This window comes from Mus musculus, chromosome 1 (genome assembly GCF_000001635.26).
Source record: "Mus musculus strain C57BL/6J chromosome 1, GRCm38.p6 C57BL/6J".
NCBI classification, from domain to species: Eukaryota; Metazoa; Chordata; class Mammalia; order Rodentia; family Muridae; genus Mus; species Mus musculus.
In genome coordinates, this window is record NC_000067.6 from 127,236,897 (window position 1) to 127,261,233 (window position 24,337).

Genomic DNA, 24,337 nt, shown 5'->3' on the forward strand with positions numbered 1-24,337 from the left:
AGGCGGGGGTGGGGTGGGGTGGGGGGGGGTGAGGCTGCTGGAGCCCAGGGAGGAGGGGATACAGGGTAGTCAGGGAAGCCCAGGGGTATGATTCCTAAGGAGAGAGTGTATTACTGTGACAATATGCCTACTGATGAAACTAGGGGGGGAACTTTTTTTTTTCCATTTTTTATTAGGTATTTAGCTCATTTACATTTCCAATGCTATACCAAAAGTTCCCCATACCCACCCACCTCCACTCCCCTACCCACCCACTTCCCCTTTTTGGCCCTGGCGTTCCCCTGTACTGGGGCATATAAAGTTTGCGTGTCCAATGGGCCTCTCTTTCCAGTGATGGCCGACTAGGCCATCTTTTGATACATATGTAGCTAGAGTCAAGAGCTCCGGGGTACTGGTTAGTTCATAATGTTGTTCCACCTATAGGGTTGCAGATCCCTTTAGCTCCTTGGGTACTTTCTCTAGCTCCTCCATTGGGAGCCCTGTGATCCATCCATTAGCTGACTGTGAGCATCCACTTCTGTGTTTGCTAGGCCCCGGCATAGTCTCACAAGAGACAGCTACATCTGGGTCCTTTCGATAAAATCTTGCTAGTGTATGCAATGGTGTCAGCGTTTGGATGCTGATTATGGGGTAGATCCCTGGATATGGCAGTCTCTACATGGTCCATCCTTTCATCTCAGCTCCAAACTTTGTCTCTGTAACTCCTTCCATGGGTGTTTTGTTCCCACTTCTAAGGAGGGGCATAGTGTCCACACTTCAGTCTTCATTTTTCTTGAGTTTCATGTGTTTAGGAAATTGTATCTTATATCTTGGGTATCCTAGGTTTTGGGCTAATATCCACTTATCAGTGAGTACATATTGTGGGGGGGGAACTTTCAACTCACTGTTTAGTTAAAACAATGTAGCACAGTGGGAAGGCGGGAGGCAGAGCTTAGAAGGCTGTCCTGTGGCAAGGTCATGGGCGCTGCCTCTCAGAGTTAGGGTGTGTCTTCTGTAATCTAGAAACTGCATTAGATTTGCCCAGCGGTTTGTCTCCCAGGTGACTCTAGGTGCCATCAAATATGCAACCAGGGAACTCAAGAAAGAAAGTCTGGGGAGCCCTGGAAATGCCCCCCACCTGTAACATGATTCACCTTTTTATGGTTCAGCTTAGGGCCTGGTGAGATGGTTCAGTGAGTGAAGGCACGTGCCAGCAGGCCCGAGGTTCTGGGTTTGATCCTCAGTACCCACATAGGGACCACATACATACATAGACACATAGACACACACATACTAAAATAAATGTGAAAAGGCCGGGCGTGGTGGTGCGTACCTTTAATCCCAGCACTTGAGAGGCAGAGGCAGGTGGATTTCTGAGTTGGAGGCCAGCCTGGTCTACAGAGTGAGTTCCAAGACAGCCAGGGCTACACAGAGAAACTCTGTCTCGAAAAACCAAAAAAAAAAAAAAAAAAAAAAAAAAAAAAAAGACTAGGGTTCAATTGCCAGCACCCACAGTGATACATGCAGTCAGAACACCAATGTACATAAAGAAAAAAAAATGTGAAAAGACTTTCAAATTTGAAGCTATCTCGACTGTCCGGGAACTAAAGATTCCTGGACCAGCTTCCTGAGTGCTGGGGTCATCAGGACATTTTCCTGTGTTTCTATGTGTTTCTTTTCTGATCAGCTAAGCTAAGTCAGAGTCATGAAACTTCCTCTAAGTTTACATCCTGATTATTTCGACTCCATCCTTTAGGCAGGTGGGGTGCATCAGGACAGATACAGAGGGAGAGAATGCTTTGGACAGGGTTCCAGGTGTCCCATGGGCGGAGATGCTGACTTGTTAAAAAAAATAATACTCCAACCCACCCCTAACCAACACACACTAAGGACCTGAATAGTTTCCCTGAAAAGGCCAGAGAAGTCTTCTTCTCAGGTGGTGTGTTTCCTTCTAGCCTGACTTGCTTCATCCATCCATCCATCCACCCATCCATCCATCCATCCACCCATCCATGTGTGTGTGCGTTTCTTTGCACCCCGTGCATGCAGGTGCCTGAGGGAGCCAGGAGAGGGCACCAACTCCCCCGTGGAATGGCCTACAAGCGATTGTGAGCTACCTGACCTGGATACTGAGAACCAAACAGGGTCCTCTGCTAGAGCTGGATATGCTACTGTAACTACTGAGCTGTCTCTGCTGCCTAGACTGGCCTGTTATTAATCCTTTTTTAAATGATAATGTTTTCCATTCAAGGCTGCCTGTCTCCTAGGGGTTTTCTATATTGCCTGCTAGACCCTGCTGGGTGATTAAGCCGCTCACTCAGCATATTAAATGCCACCAGAGGACTGTTTGCCTACAGCAGCCAGCTGTATTTCTCAAGGCCCTCCCTGACTGGTGCGCTAACTGCTTCAGGAGGAAAAGACCTTATGCTATGGGAGTCAAGGATCAGCAGATACAGGATCCACACTGATACCCTCTTCCCTGTCGGCTCCTCCTGTCCCATCCCTTGTGTGATCATCAACGTTTTGTGGATTTCTGGGAGGTTCTTAGGCCTTCCTCCCAGAACAGTGAGCACAAAGAAAATTGGAAGTGAGGAGATGTGGGAGGGGAGGTTATACTTGCTGCAGCAGGCAGTCATTGGGTTGGCAATCACTTGTACAGCTCTTCTGATGTCCTACTTCTGCTCCTTCCTGTGTAAGTATCTTAATGATTATAGCTCCTGAAGGGGGTTCTGGTAAATTTGCTGGAACTTTAGAAGCGTCTTTCATGTTCCAGAGTGGCCAGCATTCTAGGCTGTTCTGTGGTGGCTAGCAGCATCACTGGATTAGTTCTGGTGAAATTCAGGGTCCTTAGATTTAATGCTTGTAGCCAAGATTTTTGGGAATATCCAGATAGGCTTGGACAAGGAAGAGAAGAGGCCAGTTGCGGGTGGTGGAGCTGGAGGCAGGAGGAGCTTGGATACAGGGCACTTGCTAGGTGGGGGCATTTAGAGCTGTCAGTGGGTTTCCAGCCTATGCAACTTAAGGCTTTAGTGAAAGGCAGACGTTTATCCTGGATTCCAGCACGCCCCCTCGACTGTCCCTGGAGGGAAGGACCATGTATATCATTATGTTGTGCCTGCCTGGTGGAAGGATGTATTGTACCCAGCCATTTGCTTGCCGAGCTCATTGCCTGGGCTGCTGGGCCCTTGCTTTGGGAGCCAGACTGGGTCTGGGAGGAACAGGAAGGAAGTGAGGTAATTTTCTAGTTTTGTGTAATCTGGCTCTGGTTTAGTGAATGCATTTTTTTCTGCTGGGTACACTGTTACCTGGTAACTCACTTAACAGCTGAGTGATGGCCTCTGGCCCTCCCGGTCCTGAGGGCAGGATCTGAGTCAGGGATTCCTCCCTCTGGTCTCCAGGCCTTCCTGGTTCCTGAGCTCCCCGAAGCAGTCAGAAGTCTGGGGCCCCTGCAGCCTCAGGGTTCACCGCTGCTCTGACCTCCCATTGGTTATTAATAACTTGCAAATCAGTTTAATAGAGTAGTAGAATTTAGTTCTCTTCCGATTGAGGATGTGACGAGGGCCAGGGATGGAGCTCAGTTGGCAGAGTGCTCCCCTGGCGTTGACCAAGTCTTGCGTTCTATCCCCAGAAGCACATAAACTGGGCTTAGTGTTGAATGTCTGTCCTCTCAGCATTCAGGGTGTGGAGGCAGGCGGCCAGCCTGGGCTAGGGGAGACTGTCTAGAAGAAAAAAATAAGTGTGAGATGGTAGAGGTCTCTTTCACGGGCCTGCCACATTTGATTATAGTTTGCTTTGATATATTGTTTTGTTTTGTTTTGTTTTGTTTTTTTGTTTGTTTTTTTGTTTGTTTTTTTTGTTGTTTGTTTTTTGTTTTTTTGGTTGCTGTGGCAGTGTAACTGACAGAAGCAGCCTAAGGTTCTTTTGGCTCCCAGGTCAGATGTACATCATCACAGCAGCAGCAGGGGTGGGATGCGCTGGCCACATTGTATCCACAGGCAGGAAGCAGAGAGAGATGGATGCTGGGGCTCATCTCACTGTCTCCTTTTTCACTTTCTCCTTTTTATTCCCTAAGATCCCAGCCCATGGGAAAGTCCTGCTCATCTTCAGGGTAGGTTCTCCTTTAGTGAAACTACTTTGGAAACACCCTCAAAGACACACCCTGATGTGTAGTTCCTTGGAGAGTCTAAACCCCCCTCAAACTGACAAAAGAGATTAACAATCATGAATATCTATTTCAAATCCTTGTTTTTAATTCCTTGTTTAACTCTTTGGGCCTTTGTTGTGGTTGTTAGAATGGTTTTAATCATAGATTGAAGAAAAGGAAACACTGACATAGTCTGCTTAACAGTCTATCTTACTGGAAAGGTCTGATCTCCACAAGTGAACTCGAGTGTGTACACACTGGTGCACGAACACTGGTGGACACACACAGGATCACACACTCACACATAGGCACCCATACACCACACATGGAGAGGGGGGAGGGAAGAAGTGAAGGCAAGAGGGAAATAGAGATAAAAAAGAACTTCCAACAATTAAATGAAGAAGTAGCAAGCCCCCTGGATTTAGTTGGTTAACTGAGTAAGTAAGTACTCATTACTAAATAGGATTGAACTGAACGGTGGCCATAACAGGATCGAGAGGAGCAGCAGGGCTCACATTCCTATGCTACCGCCACCGCCTCCTCCTCCTCCTCCTCCTCATATTCTTCTTGCTTTTCTGTTTTTTTTCTTCTTGCAACAGAGTCTCACTATACTGCCCAGGCTGGCCTTCAACTTCCAGGCTCAAGTGATCATTAGGCACCAGCCTCCCATTTCAGTGGTCAACCTTGTCAGCTGTCAGCAAAGATCCCAAGACAAGGAATAACAGAAAATTGGACCCCATTAAAAAAATTTTTTTAAATGATTATTTGTGCTTGTGTCTGGATGAGGGGTGGGGCACATGAGTGTTATGGCGTGGAGGCAGGAAAATGATGTCAGATCCCTTAGAACTGCCAAAAGCTGCCCAAAACTTGATATTTCCTCATTTAATTGTTTGAGTTTTTTTTAATATTTAATTGAAAAGAACCATCATTCATATATATATATATATATATATATATATATATCCTGTAATAGCAGTGCATCATGCAGGAAAGATTTCTCTGGTGTCACGTGTAAAGTATGTGTCACATGGATATTTGGTGCTCAGGGACAGTAAGGACTCGTGTGTTCTTGGTAGAGCTGGGGATAGCTCAGCAGCAGAGCATGTGAATAGCATGCACAGAGAGAGCTTGGGTTCAATCCTTGACAGTGGCAGGCAGAGTAATAATCTTAGGCTTGGAGAGATGGCTCAGCCGTTAAGAGTGCTTCCTGCATGTCCAGAGGATCCAAGCTTGGTGAGGCTGACTTTCCTTTTACAGATGAAGTTATAGTGAAATGCCACACATAGCCACACAGTGACATTATCACCCGTCTGTATCATACATCCTGTATCGTCCCACAAGATAATATCGTCTACTGATGTCATAGCAGTCTCTGATCATGGTGGGAGAAAGTGGCCAGAAAGTGGCTCATTTCTCCAAACATGCTGCTTTGGTGAGTGACTTAGGTCTGCACAGCAGCTGAGTGGTGGGGTTAAAATTTCCCCAAAGTCCCACAACCACGATTTGAGGAGTTGAGATTTGAACTCTGCTTCCTACCCTGTGGCATTGCTAAGCATCATCGTCCCCTTACGGGGCCCGATGGTTATTTCTAATTGCGAATTGTGCAGAACCTACAATCACCTGGGGAAGAGAGCCTCAATTGTCTTGTCTAGATCCGGCTGGCTTTTGGGCATGTCTGGGAGTATTGTCTTGCTTGCCTGAATGAATGTGGGCAGACCCAGCTAGCGCACTGTGTCCGAGCACCATTTCCTGGTTTAGACCCTGAACTGTGTAAAAGTATAGAAAGCTAGCTGAGCACTAAGTGCGCATGCATTCATTTCTCGATTCTCTCTACTGTGGAGGTGACTAAGTCGATTCAAAGCTCCTGCTATCATGCCTTCCCCCCACAGGGATAGACTGTAACCTGTAGTTGTGACTTAAACTCTTTCTTCCTGGTGGTGTGTTATTTTATCACAGTAACAGAAACGAAACTTGAAGAGAGCTTAGTAATAGGAAGGGTCAGGAGCGCTGAAACCGTTACTGAGTTCCTGCTGGGCAGGAAGCACGTGGTGAGAACAGTTACTACTGGCTTTCCCAACCTCTACACACCCAGGGATTGGATGCCAATATTACCAATACTTGGCTGGAGATTAAACCAAGCTTTGGAAGTGTTAAACATGGAAAATGTTCATTAAAGTTCATTCAGACATGTCTGAATGTCCACTGTCAGAATAGTAAATAAAATCATAAAAATGTAGATTTGGTGGATTGGCAAATATCTCTGGTGAATTTTGTGTGAGATGCTGTGTCAGAGTTAAGGAGAAATAGATGTCCTCCCTGGTTGCTGAGTCTGCGTAGAGGAGTGTCCACACCAAGTGAGAGAGGTGGAAACAGCACAGAGACATAGAGTTTGGCAAGGATGCAGAGTGAGGAGGGTGGGGCCAGGAAGATAATGTACAAATGATAGGGGGTGTTATGTTAGAACCACTGAGCTAAGCAGACCTTGAATCAGAGGGCCTTAGTGGCCAGCATCTGGCCTTCGAGAGGCACTATCTAAACCTCTTTATTTAAGTATAAAGGGATGTGTAGGGGTGTGTGTGTGTAGTGTGTGTGTCTGTTATCAGAGGTGTTATCAAATAAAGTGTTATCAAAACCTCTTTATTAAAGTGAAATGGTCTGTCTGTCTGTCTGTCTGTCTATTCCTGGGAGTACACCTGGCAGGGATTGAGGAATATGTTGGGAGGGAGTAGGGTGAGTCTGGAGAAAACCCAGCCACTTAAGGAGCTGTAGGAGCCTAGGGAGGAGATGGTTAAGGTGAGCATGAGGATCATGGTGGGTCTGTTGGCTGTGGTGTCTGTCAGCAAATGTGAGCTTTTCTAAGAGGTAGGAATCTGAGGGCGGTGATCAAGTTGAATGTTCAGGGAGAAAAAGCAGGGAATATTTCTCTTGGGTTAGGTTATTAGGCTCTGAGAGAAATGGGTGCATTTATGCACCCCCTCTAAGGAGAAATTCACATATGCATGTGGCAGGCAGGTGGGGTGGGGTGGGTATGTAGGTGGGCGGATGTGCATGCTTGTGCATACGTATGTGGAGGCCAGCGGATAGCCCCAGGTTTCTACTGTCCGTCCACCTAGGTTTTATTCGAGAAAGGGCCTCTCACTGGCAGGGAGCTTGCCAGCCTCAGAGCTCTCTGTCTCTTATCTCCCCAGCACCCTGATTACAAGCAAACAACCCCACACCTGGTTTTTCCGCTGGGGCTCTGGGGATGAAGCTCAGGTCCTCATGGTTGTGTGGCAAGCGCTTCACTGGCGGAGCTAACTCTCCAGCCCTTTTTGCCCAGAATTGGTTAAAGATAAAAGACAGTTTGGTGTAATCCTGCTATATCTCAGGACTGGCTTGATCCTCTGGAACTTTCTGTGATGACAGAGTCGTCAGCCTGTATGGCAGCCACTGAGGTGTTGCATGGACTTTTGAAACTGAAATTGGGAAAGGAGAATTTTCTCAGAATACTACCACACCCTCTTAGGCCTTCCGAACTAGGATCTGGGCTGCTCTGTATGTTCAGTTGGCCACATTCCTAGGGAAACAATGTGGTGTGGAATGTTTCCATGTTGAGACCTGGACAGATCCAGGTGAAGGTGTGGAGCAAGTGGTGCCTTCTGCCTTGTTCTGGAAGGACACACCTAGCACCTGTGGGCCCCACCTGCCTTGGAGGCCATGCCCCGGGCAAGTCACCTGCTCTGCATTTTACTTTTTTAATGTAAGTCTGAGTCTTTGTAATGAATGAATCCTGAGAACAAATTCAGAACAATAAGGTAGATGTGTCTTTAAACACACTGGGAGGCCCCAGCAAGATCTTTAGCTTTCTGAGTGTGTTTCCTCTTCTGATTGATGAGAACAGCAGTACCTCAAAGAAGTATTTATGTTGGGCCACTTGCACTAAGCTTCTCGGGTCTTGGCACATAGAAGGTTCTGGGTGTTTCATTAACACATTAGAAATAGCTTATGTGCACAGTGAGATTGGATTCTTCCCCCTCCTTTTCCCTCCCCTCCCCCCTCCTCCCCCTCCTTTTTTCCCCTTCCTTCCCCTCCCTTTCTATCCCCTTCCTTCCCTTCCCTTCCCCTTCCCTTCCCTTCTCTTCCTTTTCCTCTTCCCCTTCCTTCTGTTCTCTCTTTTCTTTCTTTCTTTGACAGGGTCGCAAGTAACCCAGGCTAGACTCATACTCTTTATATAGCCAAGGATGGCCTTGAACTTCTGACTCTCTTGCCTCTGCCTCCCAAGTGGAAGGGTTCACGTGTGTCAAGCAAGCACTGGAGTCTTCCTTTCTTCATGCCTGTTGATGCCTTTTCCTTCCGTGTCCTTAACTAGACTTTGTAGCATGGTCATCAAGGAGACTTAAGACACGGAGGGAATAGGACTTGTCTGAATGCCATGTCAAGGGGCTCTTATGAAGCGAAGAATTTGCAATACCATCTGATAGTGAGCCCATGGCTTCTGATATCAGGAAATAGTTGAGTAGTACTGGCTTCAGAATTCCACTGTTTTCATCTCTCTGCAGGGAAGAGAAGTAACTAGACCTTCTATTTAAACTCCCCAGGTTTTTGGGTATTAACATTTTCACATCAGTTTCCTTTATCATTTCCTTATCTGGGTCCTCTGTTTGCTCACACTTGAGGTTGATTTAGCATATTACAAGAACCCAGCCTTGTCTCCCAGACATCATTAATCTCTCCTTTCTTGTGCAGTGTAAGTGTGAAATTCATCAAAAAGCAAAGGGAAATTAATAACATGTTGGTATTCACAACTCATCCGAGACCTCACAGCAGGTCCCTTCTCTGAATTAGCAAACACCTCAACATATTCAAAGGTATAGTGAAGGTATTTGGGACATGTCCCTGTGTTCCTTCTGCTTTGACAATTGGTCAGTACATTGTCATGAGGTCACTGAAAGACCCCTAGGAAACATTCAATCAACGGACTTTCTTCTTTCCAATATATTTTTAGATAAATGAGAGGAGCCACGCCATTGTTGCCAATTTGCTTCTTGTCAATCGTAGGAGGTTTGCCCTAGGAGATGCAGTTTCGATCTCTATTTACAGTACACTACACTTGATCTCATACTTGCACGTTTCTTTCCCGTCACGTGTGGGAAGCTGTGTTTCAAAGGATACAGTATGGTGAGCACATCATGGAAAAGAATGGGGAGTTAAAATTATAACTCCCTGCTCAGCTTTTACTGAGGGCGACAGAGGACACGCTTTTTCCACCAAAGTGTTCCTGTGATTGCACTGGGGATAACAGGCAACAGTCACCTTCCATTAAGGGCGTGAGAGAAGCTCCTTACTATTTCAGTGATAGCATAAGGTGTTGAGTGAATCAGCAGCAGCCTCATCGTGAGGAATTAAAAATAGAGAGCAATGGCTGACATCATCCTATAGCGAGTTGTTAAGGAGCAGAAAAAAAGACCAGAGTTGTGTAAGCAAGAGACCTCTCTCAAGTGTCATGGCCCAGCTCCCGTGGTAATTGCTATGTGTGGCAAATCTCAAATTTTGGCATACTCCCAAGTCACTCCTTGCTGGGGTCCACCATAATTCCTGATTTCTAGATTTATGCTAAAGTCCAAGGTGTGCACCAGTGAGCATGTGTGTGTGGGTGTATACATGCCTGTAGGTGGACAAACCTGTGTGTATGCATGTGGAAGCCATAGGAGGACATTGGTTATCTTCCTAGATAGTCTTCACCATACTTTTTTGAGGCCTGAGATTTGTCTTGACTACGTTGTTCACTGCCAAACTCTGAGGTTGCAGCCTCTTCCTCTTCCACAATTAAATCCTGCGCTCGTGGTCTCTGTTGATGCTTTCATCGTTTAGATGTAACTAAGAGGAAAATCTAGGGCTGGGGACATAGCTCAGTTGGTAGAACGCTTGCCTTTCATGCACAAAGCCTTGGGTTTATGCCCAGCCCTGCATTATCCACATGGTGCCTGCCTTCATCTCAGCACTCTGGAGGTGGAGGTAAGAGAATCAGAAGTTCAAGATTGTCCTTGGAGTGTATGGAGTTTGAGGCCAGCCTGGGCTACATGAGAGCCTGTAGGTGTGGGACATCAGTGCATAAGCCCAGGACAAAGTGGGTGTCAGCTTGATAGAAACTATGACAGCATGGGCAGTTTTGACATATAGGAAGGGGGCACGACCTCCTCTATCATTTTCTTTACAGACAGACCTGGGAATGGCTATAAAATGTCACCAAATGACCCCTGTGAATGCTTCTATAGTTTAGGGATAATTAAGAAACAGGAAAATGCAGGACTGGAGACATGGCTCGGTTGGTAGGAGATGGCACCGTCTGGAATGGTTGGGGTTATATACTTGGCTCTGTGGGAAATGAGATTTAAGATTACTTGACCATTAAAGCATTATCCAGGATGAAAGTAAACATCTCTTCAACTTCTCACTGACCGCAAACTTTGCGAATGCCCAGAGCCAGTGTTCCTTCCATGATTTGGGAAGTAGCTTGGTTGATATTTTAGGTATTTCTTACTAGCTGGCTGTTACTTTAGAAAAGTAATCAAGACTTGAAAGCTCTTGGGGAAGTGAAGGTTTAAAAAATGTTGTCTGGGGTACAGATACTCAGTGGTTAACAGCACAAAGAGCTCTTGTTGAGGACATGAGCTTCATTCCCAGCACCCACATGATTTGGAAGGTCTGATGCCCTCTTCTGATGTCCATGGATACCAGCATGCATGTAGAGCACATACCCACACACATACATGTAATTAAAAATTAATTAGAAGTGTCCATGTCACTCACAGTTCTTTGAATGTGACAGTTTTACCAGTGGTGTGATTCATAGTTGACCTACAGGTCTTGCTTATGTGACATAATTTTGATGATGTGACAAATTTTTGAGAAATTTTCTCTAGAAAATATAATTTCTTGAGGCCACTGGGGAAATGGCTCAACCCATAAAGGGCTTGTCGCTTAAACCTGGGAATCCATGCTTGGATCCCCAGCACCCGAATGAAAAGCCAGGGGCAGTGCATGCATCTGTCACCCTATCACTGGGGGAGACAGAGACCCGAGGATCTCTGGAGTTCACTGGCTGCCCAGTTTAGTGAAGTTGGTGAGCTCCTAGTTTCATGAGAAACCCTATTTCAGAAAAGTAAGGCAGAGGCTGGAGAGGTTGCTCAGTGGTTAAGATCACTTGCTGCTCTCGCAGAAAACCTCAGTTTGATTCCTAGCACCTGCATAGAGGCTTACAACAATCTGTAACTCCAGTTTCAGGGCATCCAGTACTCTCTTTTGGCCTTATCTGGCACAGGCATGCATGTGACACACACACACACACACACACACACACACACACACACACACATACACACGTGCTCAGGGACATATGTACAGTCCCACATAAATAGAACCTATGCCCCTCACCTCCCCACACATCCCCAGCATCTCCATTTAACTGGAGCCATGAGAATTAGTAGCTTTGTTCTTTAGTGTCATCTTTTCTCAGCATTCCTTCCTTCACCTCACTTGGAGCTGTGTCAGAGAGAGGCTCACCTGAAAAGGGTCCACGTAGTTCTTGGCAGGGATTCAGCCCCACCCATCAGTAAACATTTACTGAGTCCTGACTGCTTCCTAGAGACAGTAGATCTGAAACAGTTGAGGTTTCAGCCTGCATCCAAGGTGCCTCTACCCTACCCTACTCTGGTATTGCTTATAGTTTGCTCACAGGGATTAAGATGTTGACACTGCAAATCCTTCTATGCCATGGTTTTTAGAAAGAGGAAATTGTCCCCACATGGATTAAAAAAAAGAAGAAGAAGAAATCTATTTTAGAGCATACTTTTTCATGAAGTCTTTAAGAATAAGGATGAGTTGATCAGGTTTAGAAGACATAACCAGTTGGTTTGAGTGTGTGTGTGTGTGTGTGTGTGTGTGTGTGTGAAGGAATGAGGTCAGATCTTTTCCTTCCCTCCTACAGAGGCCTTGGCTGTTTAATAATTCTTGTAGGAGACATCTCTTGGCTATCAGAGATGGTTGTTTGTTTGTTGGTTTGTTTGTTGTGTATGTGAGGGGGGAGAGAATGTGTGTGTGTGAGAGAGGGGGGGGGCGGATGGACGGACGGACAGACAGACAGAGGGAGTGTGTTTGAGTCATGTTTTCATCCTTGGGATTGGGTCGTCTTTCTGTCCTCTTGCCAACTCTCATTTTGTAGCAGGGCCGTTGTGAGCTTGTTTCTGTGTGCACTTAGAACCATGTGTGTAAATGTGTTAATGTGTTAATGTGCTCTAGTCAGGGACATGTTGGAGTTGGTAAAAGGCTTTAGTGCCCGCTGAGACCTGGTGTTAAGAGGTCTTAGTTAAGACTTCCTTTCTTAACTAAGAGTAGCTTTGTTTCTACCCAACTCAGGCACCAGCTGCTTGTCTTTTATTGGCCTGGAACTTCACCCAAAAGGCTGGGCTAGCCATCTGGCAAGCCGCAGGGACCTGCCTGTCTCCATCTCCCATCTTTGCCATAGTTGGGATTAGAAGTGCCCACCACCACTCCTGGTTTTTCCCATGGGTTCCAGATGAAGAAGGGTGGGTTCTCATGATTGTGAGGAGTGTTTTTGTGGCCTGCAGAGCTGTCTTCTAATCTCTGTCTTAATGCCTTTGAAGAAGAAAACTTCTCCTTCTTAGGCATCAGAAACAGAGGTTGGACAAGCCCTTTGACAACCTCTCCACATGATGCTTCAGTTCCTTCAACAGAGGAACTTAAAGCTATCTTTGTTTTTTTTTCCTTTCAGGAGTGACTCCTACCCAAAAGTGGACTTTGGAGGAGGGTCCATTAGGTCATGTAAGTACTATGTCAGCAAATATGCATCCTATCACAGTAGAGAGAGAGGACCAAGAATTTGAGTTGGATCTCATCTTTTAGAAATAACAACATTTATCAACACTGCATTAGGATGTAGCCAACTTAGTGGAGTGCTTACCTGGCATTCACAGAGCCTTGGGTTTCATCCCTTGCATTGTATAAAACCATATGTGGTAGTTATAGTGTGCCTGTAAGTCCAGCACTCAGAAGGGGGAGGTAGGCAGATCAGAAGTTCAGTCATTTTTGGCTATATATGGATTTTGAGGCTAGCCTAAGCTACACGAAATTCTGTCTCAAAAAGAAGTACACATACATGTACATACATCAAACACAAACACACATACACAGAATGGTCGAATAGTCTCTGTGTGAAGTGATTGGTATCAGCTCAGGACCCCCAGACCAAGGGCTCAGCACAAAGGGGATTCGTTCCCCTCAGAAGGACAGAGGGCAGGGAATAAGAGACAAAGACAAGAGATGGGGGACAGAGGAGAAGGGGAAAGGAACAAGAAAGAGGAGGCAGGGATATTGGTTCCTAAGTGGGACAAAGGACTGCTTCTGGATAAAGAGGAAACAGATATAGTCCATAGGAAAATGGAGGTGTATAAAGGTAAAGGGGTAAGTCCCATGCTAGTATGAGGTATTTAATTTTAATGAGCATGCTAATTAGGTGAGTCAAAGGGGACTTTTGATTGCTGGACTTCAGTCTTTGATAGCTAGGCCTAGGTAGTCAGCCTCAGGAGGAGGAAGTGGCCAAATAAGGGAATAGACCTTGGTGGCTAGCTCTAGAAATAGGATCTAATGGCTTTTTAATGTCATTTAATTAAAAACAAAGCAGAGGGAATTGGGGGAGAAGGGCAAGACATGCCAGAACTGTGTTTGTCATGTTGGGGCTGGCTAGAGTCCCTTCACCCTGATATCTGGGTATATGAGGAACCCTTACTGAAGGACTTTATTTCCTTGGCTCCCATAATGCATCTATTTTGTAGAGAAAACAGTTTGCTGAGTATGTCTTTCAAGTGTCTGGATTGCCTTCATATCCCCCTCCCCTCCCCTAGCATTACCTTGGTAAATTTGGAGTGAACATGTAGGCTTCAAAGGCTGAGAATTTGGGTGTCAAGGTTATGGGGTCAGCACAATAAAACATTAAACATTTCTAATTCTTATCCCTTTAATGTATGTGGGTCTTTGAACACATGTAGACTCTAATCATATCATAGTAGCAAAAACACCCAGTCTTTGCCCTCAGAATGGCTTACTGTGAATAACAGCATTAAAGTTAGCTCTGAAAAGTCACGTGACCATGTGACTTTTATCTGTGGTTTCTCTCTAGCTGTCACCTTGAGAGTCTGTCCCTCTGGGAGAAATCAGGGAAATAGGAAATGTCTCCTTTGGAAACTCAAAGGCATTTTGAATCTCAAAGGATGTAGAATTTTTAATTTTCTTTTTGTCAAAAAGGCAGCGAGCACACTGAATGCCCACAACCTGCTTAATGAGAATGAGAGTCATTGCAGGAACTGGGCAACTGAGCTAGCTCTCTGCAGGGTTCATTCTCCAGAAAGCTGGGTTAGTGGTATCTGGTAGACAGTGCTCTCCAGGGGTGGCCAAAGATGGCCGCTCTCAGCAGCAGGCTGGCCTTGGGGAAGTCAGAGTTGTATGCATATTGTCTCTACCCTCCAATACAAGTTCAAAGTGATTCTCAGCTACTTTGTGAGTTTGAGGAGAGCCTGGGCTACATGAAACTCTGCTTCGTATACTGTGTTTTTCTTCTGGCCATCTCCATATCTCCCTTCTGATCTCTTCTCTACCACTGTGGGGTTTGACAGCCTTCATGAACCAGGCGGTGTGCTGGCATCATGTAGGGCTCCTGGCACACGTCTTCCTACCACCTAAAGTTGTCACATACACCCTCCCCTCCCAACTGTGGCATGCCATAGTTAGTCACCTTCTAAGGGCCCTCCTGGCTCTACCAAACAAGACTACTGAAAGAGCAGCTGTCTGTCAGCCTCCCCCAGAGCCGCTGGTTTGGGCTGTTGTCAGCTTGGTGTTGGAGGAGCTCCATAAACAGCGACTCGGCCGTCAGTGACATTTACAGCTTGAAATCTACATCATAGATGCCTTTACATTTCTTATCACCCTTTAAATAGCCTTTGGTAGGTATGGCACATGGCCTTTCCACACATGGATAGCCCCAAGTGGCGGAGTGACTCACTCTCTTCCTCTCCACCGTGCTACCAAGACCTGTCTGCTGACGTAGGGTGACAGCAATTTGTCAGTGTAAGATATGCCTGTGATGCATCTACTTATGAAGAGAAGATTTATTTGGACAGTTTGAGAGGCATTCTCTCACGATTGGTTGGCCCTGTTGGTTTGGTATATTGGGAGACAGTGTACCATGGTAGCAGATTTTAGAAGCCTGCTTATCTCATGGCCGGAATGCTAAAAGGGAGAAGGGAGAAATGGTCGTGTACCTAAGATACCTTGAGTCTTCTTTGAGGGCAAATCCTGAGTTACCTGAAGATCTCCAACTAGACCCCATGAGTGTGTGTGTGTGTGTGTGTGTGTGTGTGTGTGTGTGTGTTATGAACCCAACTGTGGGGGGCCAGGGATAACCTGGGTGTTCTTCCTCAGGCGATATCCATCTTATGCTTGGAAACAGGCTGTTCTAGTTTTCTTTACCTGTTAGCTTGGCACAGCCTAGAGTGGGGCGAGTGAAACTCTTCAGTTGACAAACAGCCTAGATCTAATGTCTTGATTGCTAAGTGATATAGGAAGCCCCATCCCACTGAAGACAACACCCCTAATCAAGTGGTCCTTGGCTGTATTTGAAAACTAACTATCAAACCAGGCCTAGTGGTGACATTTTTATTCTCTAAGGTAAGAAAACAATGGGAATTTGGAAATAAAATGCAAAATTGAAGGCCAGTGTCATGCAGGCCTTAAGTGGCTTGGATGAACTGGCCCAGTCTCTTAGACCATATTTGGATTTAAAACAAACAAAAAAAAAGGATGCAGGTATTTATGAATTGAGAGAGACTCTGGGTCTTTAAAAATGGATAGCACTAAGTGGAGGGGCCCTGGCCATCCTGGGAGGGGACCCTACATTGAGAGGCAGTAGAGGTAACTGGACTTGATAAAAAAGAGATAGCAGTAATAGCCTTATAACGGTGCCTGTTCTTGCCCCATAGAAACAAACAGAACACAGATCAAAGCCTTTCTTTGTGCTTAGTTCAGAGAGACTCGAGAGGCAGAATGAGAGGAATGAGACTAGGTGTGTGTATAACAGTTTTAGGGTGATTCTGAATAAAGCCAGCAATGATGTGGACTTCTGAAAGAGACGATGTATTTTAGGTCTAAGTGCTCAGTCATTGCTGCTGTGAGTAACTGTCTGTGTGGGTACCCTTGGGTAGCACAGAATCCTGGCTTTAGGGGCTCATCCTAATGATGCTCTGACTTTGGGATGATGGTGTGAAAGCTGTGTGCACTCGGTTGCTGCCATAGCCATGTTTGTGACTTTGACTTGAGATCTTCTCCTACGCTATTAAGTGTGTAATAGAATATGGTCTGGTGGATGTTGATCAGATGCAACAAACCACATCTCCCGGCCACGTAATCATAATGGGACCAGGTGACACTCACTGGCCTGTCTTTCCTTAAGCCTAAGGTCACATGTACCCCAGGATGGATATGTGTGAAGCCTGACGTATTTGCAGATGGCAACATCATAGTACATGTTAAAAGGTTGAACACCCAGGTCGGGAAGATGACTTAGTGACAACATCGTACCTGCCTTGCAAGCATGAGGGTCTAAGTTGTAGCCCCAGAAACCATATGGGGGTGCAGGAGAAGAAGCTGGTGTGGGGCTGGCGAGAGGGCTCTGTGCTTAAGAGGTTAGGAATGCTTACTGTTCTTGTTGAGGGACCCGAGCTTGGTTCCCACATTCAGATCTAGCCCATCTAGTAGCTCACAGCCACCCATATCCATGGCCAGGGGACCTGACATCCTCTTTTGGCCTCTGTCAGCCACCTGCATTTATTTATACATACGCTCACACAGACACATGATATACATATTAAACGTAAAAAGATACTCAAAGGCATATTTAAAATCAAATATAGATACTAAAATAAAAATTAATCTTTAAGAGAATTAAGTGCTAAGGAAACTGAGACAGACAGAAGCCTGGGGCTCACTGACACACAGTCTAGCTTACATTGCAAATTCTGGGCTAAGGAGACAGCCCTGCCTTATGTTTAAATAGAGACTTGCAAAATAAGCAGAATCTGAGACTTTAAGGCAAAGGTGCAGAACTGGAGGCTTTCCCCTTCTGTGTTTCTGTGTGAGCAGTCAAGGCCTAATTTCTAAATTACATTTTAGGTATTAGATGTGTGTGAACACTTGCCTACTAAGGTATGCACGTGGAGGTCAAAGGTCCCCTTGCAGGAGTTAGGGCTCTCCCTCCACCCCCTCCTCCATGTGTGTATGTTCGAACTCCCCGCATCAGGCTTGATAGCAAGCATGGTTACTTGTTGAGCCATCTGGCCAAAAACCTGAAGGATTTTGGTGGCGCACAACTTTGATCCCAGCACTTGGGAGGCAGAGGCAGGTGGATTTCTGAGTTCGAGGCCAGCCTGGTCTACAGAGTGAGTTCTAGGACAGCTAGGGCTATACAGAGAAACCCTGTCTCAAAAAACCAAAATAAATAAATAAGTAAATAAATAAATAATAAAAATATGTAGTGAGTGTAATGCTTAGCAAATGATATTGTAGTTCATAGAAGATACTTTACTTAATTTTAAAAATTACTTAAATACTGGCCTTCTTGAACTGTTTTAAGAACAAAGGATGATTTATGAGTGTGGTTCTTCTCATTTTTTAAGACAGGGTCTCACTTCATAGGCCAGGCTGGCCTTGAAACTCTATGTAGGTAGGTGGAGATGGTTTTAGGTGGTTCAGATGATATAACTCAGAGCTTTGTACACACTAGGTGAGCGCTCTACCAATGGAGATGCATCCCTAGCTCCAAGCATATAATTTTTATTTGAAAAATTACCACCTCGACTGTCTGAGACCTTAATTGCTGCACTTAACACAGCAAAAACACAGAACTGTGATACCAGGGCAATGAAAGCAAAGGACTGCCGGAGGCCTTGGGCTTTAAATAACAGAAGAATTGAGGAGAGGGGACAGTCAGCTACGGAGAGGTTCCACACACAGTGAGTGAGGTGTCACTGGAGAGAGAAGGGGTGGCCCAGGACCTTTGTGTCACTTCCTTTTACATCCTGTTGTTAATTTATATTTTTGTTGGAAAAGATTTTCAGAGAAACAGTTGGCCTCTCTCAGGGTCCTGTTCCCAGAATTGATTTTCCTGAGCGGTAGTTCGAGCAGGGTAATTTTATCATCACAACACAGACATTCTTCCTCTGGGACACAGCAGTGTGGTCTTGTTGGGAATGGTGAGCAGAGGTGGGGTGGGGGTGGGGGAGAGCAGGGGCCTGAGGGTGCACATCCAGAAGTTACAGCCTGTCCACCACCACAGGAGACAGACATAGCCAGAAGTCACAGCCTGTCCACCACCAGAGGAGACAGACACAGTCAGAAGTCACAGTCTGTCTACCACCACAGGAGACAGACATAGTCAGAAGTCACAGCCTGTCTACCTCCAGAGGAGACAGACACAGCCAGAAGTCACAGCCTGTCCACCACCACAGGAGATAGACATAGCCAGAAGTCACAGCCTGTCCACCACCACAGGAGACAGACATAGCCAGAAGTCACAGCCTGTCCACCACCACAGGAGATAGACATAGCCAGAAGTCACAGCCTGTCTACCACCACAGGAGACAGATATAGCTAGAAGTCACAGCCTGTCCACCACCACAGGACACAGAAAAGCTTTTGAATTCTGTCCCCTTCACTGTGTATCCTTGGGCAAGTCCTTTTGCTTCTCTGTGCTTTACTCCTTCCATTTGTGAGGCCTGGGTAGCATCCCTCCATTGAAATTGCTGTGACGATTTTATATAAAGAATGTTCTGTACCTATCTCTCAGACAAGATGTTGATATTTCTGCTCTCCAGTTAAAAATATCATGAAAAAAAAAAGCAACTTAGGAAGGGCTTATTTTGGCTCACAGTTTGAAGGTACAGTCCATCAAGGTACAGCAGCAAGAATCTGAGGCAGATGGTGACATTTTATCCATACCCAGGGAGCAAAATGCTGTTGTTCAATTCACTCTCTTCTATTTATTCAGTTCAGGCTCCTAGCCTAGGGAATGGTGCTGCCCATTGTGGGTAAGTCTTTGCACCTCCACTAACCTAACCAGTATAGTCCCCCACAGACACACCCAAAGGCCCATCTTTCTTTTAACTCTAAATCTCATCACATTGATAATTGAGTTTAAGTTCCACAACTGTTTCCCAATATTTTAGCTCTTTCTACTAAGAGGGGAAAGATTTCTGTTCACAAATGGGTGGCCGTAACCTTTCACAAATGAAAGCAGTGTTCTTGAACCTGGGTATTACACCAGTGTGCAGCATCTATATACTGACTGAATGTGGAGAGAGGTGCTCTTATTGCTGCTGAAATACTGAGTTTAATCTAGCATCCCCTGGAAACTCTCACAGAGCCCATTAACCAAAAGGACTTGTCTCTAACAAATGCCTGCTGTGGTGGGATTCTGAGTCATTTACACTTCAGACTGTTGTACTACAAATCCAGAGTTGCCAAGAACACCTGTGTATGCATATGTTTAAGTGTGTGTGGGCTCGTGCACACTGTGGTGTGGTTGTGGAGGTCAAGAGGACAATCCTGGGAGCCAGTCTTCATCTCTGAACCAACCATCTTTGAGACAGAGTCTCTTGTTCTCCACTTCGTAGGCCAGGCTAGCTAGCCCCCACTTCTGGGGGATTCCCCCTCACTTTGCCTGGCATCTTAGGGCATTTTAGGGCAGTAAGAGTATTGCTGTGTCCAACTTCAAGTGGGTTCTAGGGACTTGAGTAATTTTGAGATAAAACATTTGACGCACTGAAACATCTCCCCAGCTTGCTTACTATTAATTTAATCATAAAGAATCTTAAATCAAGTCAATCAAGAGACACATAGGTTAAAGTCTTGGAGGGTTTCAAACTCAGTTCCTCTGCTTTGCTCTTGTGGAATTAAGGAGCATTGCTTTCTGGTCTTATCACAGGTTCTCCCACCGGATGCGCCATCCGGATGCACCATCAAACACAGTGTCCAGAGTCTTTCCTGGGGCACCGTTAACGTGGCCTGTTGCAACTTACAGCTTCCTATCCCCACTGTTCCCTGACTCATGATCCTGTTCTCATGGTCACGTGGCTGTTCTTTCTGGCGGCCAGCCCCTACTTGAGTCATGTGACCCTTTAATACACTTATATCTGTGATCCAAGGAGCTCATGAGTCACAAAGACTCCTTTTAGTCAGGAAGTTCTAAGGGCTGGAGTCTGCCCCACCCCGGGAAGCAGAGACAAAGTCCAGGAATATGCTTAATGTATAGGAGGCATATGCAGGGTAAGAAGGTGGCTGGCACGATGCTTCCTACTTCTCTCTGGTCTTGGTGCTGTTGTTCTAACTCAGGGTCCACTATTTACTTGATTGGCCTAAGTGGCTCTAGCTTTTCTTTAGAATATTGATTCTCAATCTTCCTAAGGCTGTGACCCCCTTATTATAATTCCTTAAGTTGTGGTGACACCGACCATCAAATGATTTTTGTTGCTACTTCATAACTGTAATTTTGCCACTATTAAGAATAAAATGTGAATATGTGATATGCAGATGGTCATAGGGGATCCCTGTGAAAGAGTCGTTCAACCGCCAAAGTGGTCGGAACCCACAGGTTGAGAACCACTGCTTTAGAATAACTTGGTTTAGTTGTATAGTAAGTAAGTCAGTCACAGGAATTTTATAGTGACCTCGTAGCATATGGGTTACAGAGAGCCCCTGAGCTTGCTTATTTCACAGATGTGGTTTAGTGACTTTCTTGGATACTCTTGTGCATACAGGAAACTGTGGGAAGTCCATCTCTCTGGCTGCTAGAAGGTCCTCTTCCTAGGAAGGTCATGGAAACATGGGAGGACACTGGGTGTGGCTTTGGGATAAGCAGACATACCCATGGAATTTAGATCTGCCAGGAGTACTCTCATTTGCATGACCCTGTCTTGTATTTTGCTTGGCCTGCCCTGATTTGCATGGCAGAAATGGTACAACTGGAAATGAAGCTGCACAGTGGCTTCTGCTAACCTCCCTGAACTGTGCTTGGTTAATCTGGAAGGCCCTCCTTCCCATAGCATGAATTACACGCCAGGAGACTGCAAGCAGAGAAACTCTTGTAAAAGTCCTTCTCCCAGATAGAGCCCCGCCATGTCCATTGCCCCGCACTGCAGGCTTACTCTGATCACTGTTTAGCCCACTGCCCTCCTGTTGCCCACTCAATAAACGATGATTCTTCCTCGTCTGTTCTAGAGGGTGAATTCTTTCACCGCCTGCTGATTCTCTTCCCCACAATATCAGTGCTGGCTACCAAGTACGCTGCATTTTCTGCACCTTGTTTTTCTGTCCCGACAAGATCTGAGGTCAGGGGATTCTGCAGCCTGGAACCTCACACCAGCAGCAGTCCTTCTGGAATGTTCATTCTAGTGTGATTTGGCTTCTGGATTAAGCATTGTTGTTACCTTCCATCTTGTTACGTGGATGTTTGTGGTTGTACAGGTGCACGTGTGTATGTGAGTATGTGCACGTGTGCGCATGTGCGTGTGGAAGCCAGAGAACAGTGTTGATTCTCCTTCTTGAGACCCTGTCTACTTTCTTTTGGGGGAAAAGTTCTCTCATTGGCCTGCAGTCTGCATTTCCAGCACTGGGTTTACAAGCCTAGATCATTGTGTTCAGCTAGCTGGGTTTTTTGGGGTTTTTGTTTGTTTTAAATTTTGCTTCTGGAAATCAAACGCAGGGACTTATGCCTATGGAACAAGTGTTCTTACCCAGGAACAGCATCTCCCCCGAGTATAGTGTCTCATCTGTTTAACCATGTTACTGAGGCTGAATAATATATTCCACTGTATGCTCCCTGGCTTTTGTCTCTTCATTTGTGGATGGACACTGGTTACTGCCACCTTTGGGGGTTAGTGCCTAGTGCTGCTATGGATATTAGTTTGTAAGTTTTTGTTTGTTTGTTTTGTTTTGAGACAGGGTCTCTCTATGTAGCCATGACTATCCTGGAACTCACTATACATTAGACCGAGCTTACCTTACAGAGATCCTCCTGCTGCTGCCTCCCATGTGCTAAGGTGGCAGTTACGGACCACCACACCCAGTTGGATGCAAGTAGCTTTTTAAGTCTCTATTTTCAGTTATTTGGGATTATCTACCCAGAAGTAGGTTTCAAAACTTAAAATTAATTTCTTTTCTATTTATTATCGTGTGTGTTGTGGGTAGAGATGTGCATGCCACTGTGCACACACACAAGTCAAAAGACAACCAGAAGAACTCAGTTCTCTCCTGCCTTCCAATCTAGTAGGTCTCAAGTTCCCAGGCTTTGTACTAAGGGTCTTACCTTCTTAACCATAGTTCCAACCCCCTCTGTAATATTTTTTATACAAGAAAATGAAAAGGTCTGCCATCCCGTGTATGTGTCTGTATATGTGTGTGTGTGTGAGTGTGTGTGTGTGTATGTATGTGTGTATGAGTGTGTGTGTCTTCATATGTATGTCCAGGGTCCCATGGCGGCTAGAATAAGGAGGTAGAGCCACTGGAATTGAGGTTATGGGCAGCCATGAGCTGCCTGATGTGGGTGCTCTCAGGTCAACTCTGCTAGAGCAGCATATTCTCTTAATGGCTTAGCCATCTCTCCCGCTCCCATATTACTTTGTAGCCGTGGGAAATTCTCAGTGTGAGTTTTTGAAAAAGAGAACTGTGTTTATCATGCAGGGGACTGCCCCATGAGCAGTGCTGCTGAACAAGTAGATAAAACCATGTCTTGGTGCTCAATTGCTGGGAAGAGACACCATGGCCAAGGCAACTCTTATCAAAGAAAGTATTTAATTGGTGGTTTGCTTGCAATTTCAGAGGGCTAGTCCATTATCATCATGGCGGGGAGCATGGCAGCGCTAAGGCAGGCATGGTGCTGGAGAAGGAGTTGAGAGATTTACATCCTGATCCACAGGCAGCAGGCAGGGGGGGGGTGGGAGAGGGGGGAAGGAAGGAGGGAGGGAGGGAAAGGAGGAGAGAGAGACAAAGAGGGAGGGGGTAGGAGAGACAGAGATACACAGAGGCAGAGAGGGAGAGAGCAAGCCAGAGCTCCAGCCCCACTCAGAGTGATGTGGGCTTTTGAAACCTCAGGGCTCACCTAGAAACACACACATCTACTCTGACAAGGCCACACCTCCTAATCCTTCCAAACAGTTCACCAACTGGGGACTGAGCATTCAAATACATGAGCCTACGGGCCCCACAACCACAGGAAGCTTGCTGGATACACTTCCAGTGGTCTCTGCTGGTCACTAAAATGATATCCTCATTGATTGAGTTAGCGCACAGTCCAGGTGGATGGTAGGCAAAAGCTTGACTCTGGAACCATTCCCACAGGCTTAAACTCAAGTTCTTGCAGTTACCAGCTGAAGAAAATACTTTGCCTTCTGTGCCTCAGTTTCCCCATCTGTCCATTAGAGTTTAGATACAGCTCTACTTTAAACAAGGAAGTCAGTTGACACAGTGGCTGGTACACAGTAGTGTTGTGGCAGCTGTTTATGTGTGGGGGTGTGAAGGGGTGAAGGTGGGTGTTGCATGTGTCCTGGTGTAGGTATTGCATGTGGACAGCAACAACTTTCAAGAGTTGGTTCTGTCCTTCTACCATGTGGGTCCTGGCCGTTGAACTTAGGTCATCAAGCTTGGTGACCCGTCATCTCAGTTTGTATATAATAGTAAGATATGGATGATGGAAACTTGGTTGAGAGCATAGGGGATGCCTATACTCTTATACCGTATTACTGGGGACTCTACAGTGGTACCACCTTTCTGAAATAAATATGCAATCCCACTGCTCTTAAAAACCTAAGCATTCCTGTATTGTCTCAGGCAATTCTATTAAGAAAAGAGCAGGAACGTGAAGCTGGGATGAAGTGCCGAGTGGCAGGGCCTGACCTGCTAGTTTCTGAGGATTCTCCTGTTTCTGCCTCCCATTTTCCCACCGCAGTGCTGGGATGGCAGGTGCACACCACTGTGAAGGGACTCTAGCCAGCCTGAGCTTGGAGAGCATGGCTCTGGCAGACTGTGTCCTACCTCCGGCCTCCCCATTCCCTCTGCTTTGTTTTTAATTAAGAGTCATTAAAAGCCGTTAGACTACATTCCTAGAGCTAGCCACCC

At 45.9% G+C, this 24,337-nt stretch overlaps 1 protein-coding gene across 5 annotated transcripts in view; it reads left to right on the forward strand.

The window, feature by feature from the left end:
- Mgat5 (mannoside acetylglucosaminyltransferase 5) overlaps window positions 1-24,337 on the forward strand; it is a 283,416-nt gene that overhangs the window by 31,978 nt on the left and 227,101 nt on the right. For 4 of the 5 annotated variants that reach the window (XM_006529056.4, XM_030255028.1, XM_006529055.4 and 1 more), the window contains exon 2: window positions 12,894-12,943. The exons of the other annotated variant lie outside the window; for it this stretch is intronic. The gene's annotated coding sequence lies outside the window, so the exon portion shown is untranslated. The remainder of the gene's footprint in view (window positions 1-12,893; window positions 12,944-24,337) is intronic. 5 annotated transcript variants of the gene reach the window in all.